Source organism: Notolabrus celidotus, chromosome 11, assembly GCF_009762535.1.
Source record: "Notolabrus celidotus isolate fNotCel1 chromosome 11, fNotCel1.pri, whole genome shotgun sequence".
In the NCBI taxonomy this organism is placed as follows: domain Eukaryota; kingdom Metazoa; phylum Chordata; class Actinopteri; order Labriformes; family Labridae; genus Notolabrus; species Notolabrus celidotus.
This window is the reverse complement of record NC_048282.1, coordinates 24,943,856-24,953,210: the sequence shown is the minus strand read 5'-3', so window position 1 is coordinate 24,953,210 and position 9,355 is coordinate 24,943,856. Positions and strand designations below refer to the sequence as shown.

Sequence of the window (9,355 nt, the reverse complement as noted above, 5' to 3'; positions counted from 1 at the left end):
TTGAATAATATTCAATGAATATTTCTTGGCAAATGAATCCCCAACTCCCCAAATTCATCACCTGGCCTTATATAATGACCTGCATTCATCCCAGAATAGCAAAAACATAGATAAATAATCAAATAAAAAAGAAATATGCTTAACTTACCTCATAAGTGTTGACAGTCGCTGCATGGCATGCCATGGACTGGCCTATCATAGTGCCAATTGTTTTGTTTTCTGGATCGCCAGAAAACGGTCCTGTTATCACAAGAAAACAAGCTTTGTTATCTCGAGTTTCTACCCGGCTTCTTACTGATCTTCCGGTTGTGTAAGAAGCTTGATTCTGATTGGTCAAAACCCCTTGACAGCGGTTATTAACTTTCACTAATATGAGAAATGCCAGAGGCAAACTGATCACACGTCATGTCAAATCAATCCGCGGAAAAGAGTTCAGACACATTTAGCTTCGGCTTGTGACACCAAAGACAGTAAGGTGAGGTAAAACTGTTAGCTTCCGTGAGCGTCATATTGGTAACAATGTGGCTAAAACGTTAGCTTTGGTTAGCATGGTAAATCGACAGGCTACAGATGTTTACAAATCGGATCCTGTCCAGCAATATTAGAAACGGCAGCGGAACAGGTGAGAGAAACTTTACGTTACCGGTCTCTATAAACGAACTTAAACCATGAGAGGTGATGATGATAGTAGCAGGGTTCAAAGTTGTGACATTTGTTTATTTTTAAAGGTGTGTGAACCGCAGAGCTCAGAGAAGAAGGAGAGCTGAATGAGGACAGTTTAATGTTAAATCCACCGCAACAGGCAGATAAGAATCCATCACCATGGAACGCTACCTGACGAGGAATCACTGGGACTATTTTTTAAAAACTGTGTACATAAATCACTTTAAATCAATAAAATAATATTTTTATCAATGTTTTTTGACAACGTGTTTGTATTTTAAGTTAGTAGCCGGGTAATAGGCGGGATAAACTATGGTTTGTAGGTTGTTATGGGAAAATAATCCTGACAGGGTGAGACAAGACCCAAGACGCTTTGCGACGGGGTCTTGTCTCACCCTGTCAGGATTATTTTCCCATAACAACCTGCTAGCCATACTTTATCCCTTACATAATAACTAAAACTAACTTGTTAACAAGAGAAAACTGATAAATAAAATATCTGGATGCATGTTTACTTAGGACTTCTGTAATTTTGCATCCCAATTAGCTTTTACAGATAGTACAATTTGCTAACAGTTCTGATAGTGGCTGCCGGTCTTTTATTTGTGAAATGCTATGTTAGTGTGTGATTTGAACACACATGAAGGTCCTGAGAACTTCTGCCAACTCTGAGAATTTGGTTCATAAGTGATTCTGATTCTTTTTTTAAGCCAGCAGGTGCAATCCCATACATTTAACACCAGGAAGTGTATTGCGTTACAGACACTATTATCTCATTATCTAGCTGTGAAGTACACACTTCCCACTTCTTCTTTCTCTTCTGTCCCTTATACAATTTCTTCCCTTTATAGTACCTGCCTAACCAAGTGTTAAAAGAAAAGTCCACACTGTGAGAAAGGGAGAGGTCTGATTGTGTTGGAATTACCCCAAAATTTTGCCACAAAAAAACTGCCCTGCATTCTGTAACATCACATGGCTGTCAAAGGTGTTTTCCAGGCACAGTGTGTCAAACTGTAAATGTCAGACTTCATTTTTTGTGTGTGACTGTCTGGTGTTTTCTTGTTGTTGCCACAAGAGGGGGTCAGTTACAGTAAACCCTGGTCCTTACTGGGCCCTGTGGCAACAGACGCACGAGCCAGAAGCCCCCATGAACCACAGAGAGCACTCATGGCAACCCCCTAGCCTACATCATATTACAGACATTTTAAAAGCTTATGTTAAATATTTAACTATTAGAACTATAAATATTATTCTTAGTAATACTACCATTAAAATTTGCCTGAGTGGTCCTGATATGAGCTGGACTCGTCCTAGATGAGATGGATACGCGCGGATACGCGCGGTGTGTGCGTTCGTTGTCTCATTTCCTGACTCTGCCGGAGAGAGAGGAGATACGGGGACACGAAGAGAGAGAGATGAGAGAGAGAGAGAGAGAGAGACGAGAGAGAGAGAGAGAGAGAGAGGAGAGAGAGAGAGGGGAGAGAGAGAGAGAGAGGAGAGACGGAGATGAGAGGAGGAGAGAGAGAGGAGAGTGAGAGAGTGTGTGTGTGTGTAGGGGGAGAGTGAGATAGAGAGAGACGGAGAGAGAGATACACATAGACATGCACAGTGGAAGAGGAGGAGGAGGAGGAGGGGGAGGCTCCTGATACCAAGACACGGAAAAGCAGGGGAGGGAAAAAGAGAAGAAAAAAAGGGGCTGGTGGAGGAAGAAGAGGAGCGGGGAGTGGGAGAAAACAGGGGAAAACACTTCAAGAAAGCATAGAGGAGAGGAAGGACAGTACCTGGTGCTTTGGACACCTCCTCCTTTCTTCTCTCGGGCTGTCACAAGCAGATTGGACTCCAAAGGACCGACACCGCGTCCACCCCAGACCCATGGGGTAACAGGTATGTCTGACTTCCTTGTGTTATCAGCACTGAGCCCCGCGTTCACGAGAACAGGTTTCATTCAGGAGCGGCTCGTGTATCGCTTGGTTTCCATGCGTAGGCTAAATCATGACAACAATTAGTTTTGTTGCCTCGCGGAGCTTTGAGTTAGTGGTCGTACAGGTTGGAGACATGACACAAAGCAACTCGTGTCATTTGTATTTTTGACCATGGGAGAATATCTGTATGAAGGCCTGTCTTGTCTGTTTTATTTTTTAAATTCAGGTCACTTGCATCATGTTAGCCACGGCGTGAGTGTATTTTGACAGCTAAATAGCCGAGCGAGTGAGCAGGCGACAGTCTCAAAGTCCGCCTACCTGTTCCATACGTGACAGCCAGCTGTCTGTTGCGCGTGCTGATATTGGGAGAAGCTGTCATTCGCACATTGTATATTCACACATTATAGAGCACAGACAGTTTTCTCAAAACGGTGAAAACGCTACTTTCTAATGTGTCTGGGCATGTGTTTCAAACATGTAGCCTAGCCAAAGAGTTCTATGATTGAAATAATTTGATATTTAGTTATCTTTATACTTTTAAATTTGCTGGGAATCTGTATACTACTATATTCCGAATTTAAAGCCTATATCTTCACACATTTATTCTCTTTACAATTATAGAAATTTCAATCAAACTAAGCAGGTATAGGCTTTTTTACGTGACACTTTCAGACACATGAATCATCTCTGTTAGGCAGCAGCTGATGAAAACGAGCGCATCCTAGAAAAATCTGCAAAGTTTTGAACAGCATGACAACCGTATTGCCACATCTGCTGCTGTTGGGGGGGAAATCATCCACAGACAGATATCGTGCCACATAAAACACGAGTGATGCTCCTCTGTGCAGCCGTCTGGAGGGGATTCAAAATGAAAGCGCTCAGTTGCCTGGAAGACAAGGGCTTAAACCCTCTTCCTCCCCCCCTTCTCCCCTCGATTAACCTCCAAAAGGGGGATTTCTCCAGCTGGAAATTTCTGCTGCGTCAACACCCAACCCTAGAGTACCACGACCACCACCACTAGACAAGAAGACAGGAGGTGGAGAGTGGGGTGGTGGAGAGGGGTTGGTTTGCAGATGGTGATTTTTGTAGCCGCTGATCATCACTGAGAGTTGAAAAGTGGCGTCAAGTGTTTGCTGATTATTGGCGACTGAAGCTGGAAGCGTCTACTCTTCTTCACCGCTTCTCTGTCTGTCTCTGTAGAGCTGCGTGTGTGTGCGTGTGTGTGTGTGAGTGTGTGTATGTGTGTCTGCTGTCTATCTCTGCCCTCTCAAACCGGTCAGTTCCGTCTTCCACCATTTTCTGCCATGCTTACCATGTGAGAGAGGGAACAAACCCACTTCTCTACCTCCATGTATACAGCACACTGCCTCCTGCACCTCTAGCCTTCAGCCAGGTGTGGCTATACAACCAAAGACAGAGTAACAGCCTGATTTTACATGTCACACTAGATCTAATCATTTAGTTTGAACAAGGTAAAAACTTTGGAGACAAACTTTTTTCAGGCGTTTCAATTGATCTGCCTTGTTTTATGTTAATCCTTTATTTTGAAGAGATCTTGAACCAGTAGACTTGTAAGCGAGCAGTTTTTGTGCCAAGCAAACTTTGGCAAACATGCGTCACCGTATTGTAGTTGATGGTTTGAGGAACTTCTCAGAAACCTACCAACAAGCCCCCTTTGGCTTTTGGCTTCCAAGAGTTAGGCCTACATCCAATTAGATCACAGTATTTTCCTGTGTTTGACAATGGCTAAATGGATCCCTGGATTAAGAGCACAGCTACTGATTTTTCCAAATAGTCTTAGGCCTCCCTGGATTTGTGTGGTTGTTTGTCCAAGGAGACGAATAGAGTTAAGGGTTGGCTCTTGATATGATAAACCCCCACAAAGTCTTTTATTTTGTTACTCATTATTGCAGGTCTGTGCGCATGTTTGTTTGTGGCTCCTTTATTCAGTACGCCATCCTGAGCAGAAGATTAAAAAGTCTATCTCTGCTTTTAAAATCAATAATTCTCATCTGTAGTAGCATTAAAACTGATTAACTTACTAGCAACGCCTTGGCATCTTGGCATAGACTTGTCCCTGAATGCTTTGTGTCCGAGGATTGCTTTGTTTCCTCTCTGACGCTGCTCTCTGTGCAAGAGGGACTACATAGTATTTAAAAGCAGTGGACATAGCGTGCGCATGAGTGTGTTTTCACTGTAAATTTATGTGTCTGCACCTTCTCCATCTGTGTGTTCCACAAGGAAAATGTAATACAGACCAAGACAACAGCTACGAGGATGAGTGGAGGAGGAGTGTAGGCGAGAACGGCTGAAAGATGGAAAAAATATAGCAGTGCATGTGCTTGTAGGATTGGAAAAGGAGGATTTGATGCACTTGTGTTCTCTCTCATGAATGGAGTTAGAGAACTGATTAAACACGATTAGGGAGTAACATTTACCTCTCAGTTTGAAGCCAAAGTTGCATGGGATTTTGTTGGGGAAAGTCACCATTAAAATCATCTGCGTAATGCTGACAGGGTTTGAAGGTGTCAGACTGAAGGGTGTGAAAAGAGGGCAGAAAACTAGAGGTTTGGTTTGGGTGGTGATCGGGTTTGAAGCTCGTGACACTTGCGTTGTAGCTGTGTGCGTGTTATATTGTGTGTGTGTGGGTGTGTGTGCGTGTGTGTAAGCCTGCTGGTATGTAGGTGGTGCTCAGTGCTCCCATGCAGGTTGTGGGCTGAACTGTGTGGTAGAAGTTTAGTCTGCTTCGACTACGCACACCCAGGAGATATCGCACACAACCCCCCTCAAAAACATATATATGCGTGTGTGTGTTTATAAAAAAAAATAATCAATGAAAAAAGGAAAGCTTGTATCTCACTCTTTGCCACAAAAAAATGATCGATCCAGCCTGGATCTTTGTCGGATTATTGTTGGAATAGTTTCGATAAACTTTCTAACAGAAGGGTGTGAAGTCACGATCTTTGTACATATATGAAGTTTTTTGTTATCCAACATTTTTTCAGTATAAGGGGGATGTAGATTTCTATATTTGATTCTATGAAAGTGTGTAGGCATGTCTCTGCGATGCAATGTTGTGATACTGTTCTGTTTAGGTCAAACCTATTCCACTGAAAGCCTACAGGTCCTCTGTCAGCCCATTCACAACCTCAGTGCATCTTTTAATCATTAATTTAAAAATAATACAAAGAATGTATGAGAATATTCATATTATGTATTATGTTTACATATATATAAATTAAATTCTCTGTAGTTTTAGCTCAGTGTGTTTCAGTAAAGGCCATGTAGGGAAGACATACTGAATGGAAAGGTGCCTATTATGACATTAGGTCCAATGAAATAACAAAACCATTATTTTGTAAGAATTTAAAGGCACATTTTGAACTCATAGCTTTGTAAGAAATTGTAATTTCAGACCTCTGGCTCCTCATTCTTCCCATCATTTACTCCCTTTTTAGAAATAATAATCAAACAGCAAGGTTTAGAAAGTTAAACACAGCTGCCATCAAAGAGCTTGGCTGCCTGTTTGTGTGCACAATGTATTTGCGTGCGGTCTTCGTATTTTAAAGCTCCTGTGAGGAACGTTTAGCTGATTTTAAAAAGACAGATCTGAATATTGTTACCTCTTTATGAGCAACAAAAGCGAATGAGACCATGTTTAGAAAGATATGTCATTCCAATTTTTATTTTAAAGCCTAAGGTTAGGGTAGGTGTCAGGTGAAGTGATTGATTACATGCTGTCAAAAGTATTTGTTTACATTTCCCACAGCAGTGTTTGATTGATAAAAGACATAAAACGGATGAGATTTTTCATAAGAAAACACAACTGACACAAGCTCAGGACAAAATCAATAAAGTTATAAGAGGTGCCAGTTTGGCCAGAGGAGGTGCCAAAATCAACACAAACATGAAGTTTCTCACAGAAGCTTTAAATATTACATGGCAAAGATCCAAGTCAGATGGAAATATTGTGATAATCAAATATGAAAACAACAGGACAATAAACTGTAAAGTGCACTCATAGTCTTGTGTACCTTCCCCAGAAATGGATGAAAGAGCTTGTTAGCATCCTTGTACTCCATTCATCTCTGTGCCTCTCTCACTCTCTGCCAGTTCCCTCGTCCTGTTCCCCCCTCGGAGCTCACTTGTTAATGGGAACACCTGTTTGGCTAACACGCTGCAAAATGAACCGTTTACACTCACATATACACATCTCACATGACACCTCTCTCCGGAGTTTTCTAACAACTGTTTTCACATTGTGAATATTAACATTCTCACATCGGATTTCTTGATAACACAGACACACACACATACACACATATTAACCTCCTGCATCTAAACCAGCCACCATCCCCCATTATTGCCCAACATCCCCCATCCCCTAATAACTCCCAAGGCCTTTAAGCCGAACTGCTTCTATAGCTCATTGTGCAGTGCTGAATACAGGTGTTCTTAATCCCCACGGGGTTACACGGATGCTTTGGGGGATGTTTGTGTGCGTGTTAGTGTGTGTGTGTAACAGCTGTCTTCCCTATCCACCTATCTGACATGCTCATCCTCCCCCCAGCAGAGAGAACAGGTGAGTTTAAGCCATCCCCACTCTGCACACACATACACACACCCACTTGTCTTTTCACATAGGTGTTAATATTTCATAGCCATGTAGGTGTGTGTGTGTGTGTGTGTGTGTGTGTGTGTGTGTGTGTGTGTGTGTGTGTGCGCGCGTGCTCACTGGGTAGGATGTCAATGAAAGCAATAAGCTCTCTTGTTCCTTTTTGTTCTTTTGTCACTGAATTATAATTGGAAGGTGAATTGCAGTTTTAATTCTAATTTTTATAATCCACGAGCAAGTATGAAAAGTCCAGGAGCAAAAAACGATCATTTTCTAATTGCCAAAAAATAATCAATAGATAGGGGAGCTTGTTCGTGTGAAAATAGCAAGATGTTGGAATTTTCTTTGGAGTTGTTGATATTGCAAAACACCTTTTTGGATCACACATTCCTGAGCAAACAGATGAGGGATTTCAGTTTGTGTGCTTTCATCAGGTGTGTTTTTTTCTTTTATTTAGGAATGCGGGGCAGATCGTCTCTTTCCAAGCAGAGCCTCATGATCACACAATGCTTACCAGCATCATGAGTTATTTTCAGGAATTTATGACATTCTCTGACATCAGTTATCAATTCCACCCAATGACTACCGTCAAGGCCGGTCTGAGAAGTCCCCGGTCTCTTTCCTTTTTTTCCCTCCTCCAGGCATTCCTAATTGTTGGCTTCATATACTGACTGTTTTCACCAGTTCAGATGCTGTCAAAACAAATATTGCAACAAGTGAAGTGATGACGGCAGTTGTTTTGCATGTCAGGTAATGCATGCCAGATAGAAACCATGCACACTTTGTTTTTTCAGCAAAGTTTAAATAAAGAACAAAAGAAGGGATGGAAATTTGATTATCTAATAATGAGCTCCCTGATTCGTGTAAATGTTTGACAAAAATGTCCCTAAAAAGATTTCAAAATCAGCTCCTCCAGTTTTCAGTGTATCATGCACCTTTGGTTTAAGGTGACTCAGACTTTAGTATTTCTACAGTGAATATAATGAAACTATTTTTTCTAAGTCAAAAAACGTTTCTCTTTTTAAATGATTTAGAAGAGTTGAGATTAGCGTGACAACGATTCACACATGAGCTTGTTTTAAACATCAACCACTGATATCGCCTCTCCCTGATAATGAGGTGACATGGAACAGATTGTTGTTCATGATTTGCATTCTTTTACCAAGAGCCGACTAAATATTTTGTCTTCTGAGCAGACTCTGAGTTATTCCAAAAATGTTCACATCTTTCCAAATCTTGAGAGAATCGTTGTCTTGTCTTTGATTTAGATTAGATTATTTTAGAGAACTTTATAATCCCCTGTGGGGGGAAACTCATGTGCCACAAGGGTCTGTTCACAGAATCAACAAACAATAAGAACAATACAGTCACAAAACACGACAAGTAAATAACTAACACAGTCACACCATTTGAGGCATAATTAACAGTCATGAGTCAGATCCATAACTACAGGTGTTCATTAAAAAATCTGACTGCTGCAGGAACAATGGACCTTCTATGACGTTCAGTGGAGCACTGCAGCATCACCAGTCGCTCAATGAAGGAGCTTCTGAGTCCATTAAAGACTCTGTGCAGAGGATCGCCTTCGAAGATCAGAACAGTTTTAATTTAGTCCTTGTTCTCCTCTCCAAGGTAACCTCAAGAGAGTCAGGGGTAATGCCAATTACAGAGCCAGCCTTTCTGATCAGCTTATTGATTCTTTTTTGTTATCGAAACAAATGCCTCCCCCCCGGCAAAGCACAGCATAAAAGAGGACACTAGCCAGGACTCCCTGATAAAACACATAAAGAAGTTCTTGCTCATGTCGAACGATCTCAGTTTCCTCAGGACAAAGTATTGCCTGTGCCTTTTTGAATACAACCCCAGTGTTCTTTTTTCAGTTGAATTTAGTTTAATGATAGCGTACTTCTTTTAAAATCGTTATCCTTAGTGCTGTATCATAACCTTGCAGCGCTGGACTAGTAAATGAGTGGCTAAGAACTGTTAACACAAACACGCACCCACTCCAAGTGATCCATTGACAAGTTAGCATCCTCTGCAGAATGTCACCATCTTTTTTTGACACATTTAATTTAAGCTATTAAGAACTTGAAGGTACTGGTATTGAAAAGCCTCTTTGTTGAATTTTGGTGTTTGCAGACTCCTGAAAGCCCCG

The 9,355-nt window shown here is 41.5% G+C and overlaps 1 protein-coding gene across 3 annotated transcripts in view; it reads left to right on the top strand.

Moving 5' to 3' along the window:
• The first annotated feature begins 2,227 nt into the window (after positions 1 to 2,227).
• The window catches only part of zbtb46 (zinc finger and BTB domain containing 46), a 72,304-nt gene continuing 65,176 nt past the window's right edge, over positions 2,228 to 9,355 (top strand). Inside the window, exon 1 of one of the 3 annotated variants that reach the window (XM_034695880.1) lies at positions 2,228 to 2,547. The gene's annotated coding sequence lies outside the window, so the exon portion shown is untranslated. The remainder of the gene's footprint in view (positions 2,548 to 9,355) is intronic. The other 2 variants (XM_034695881.1, XM_034695879.1) reach the window with 2 other exon arrangements.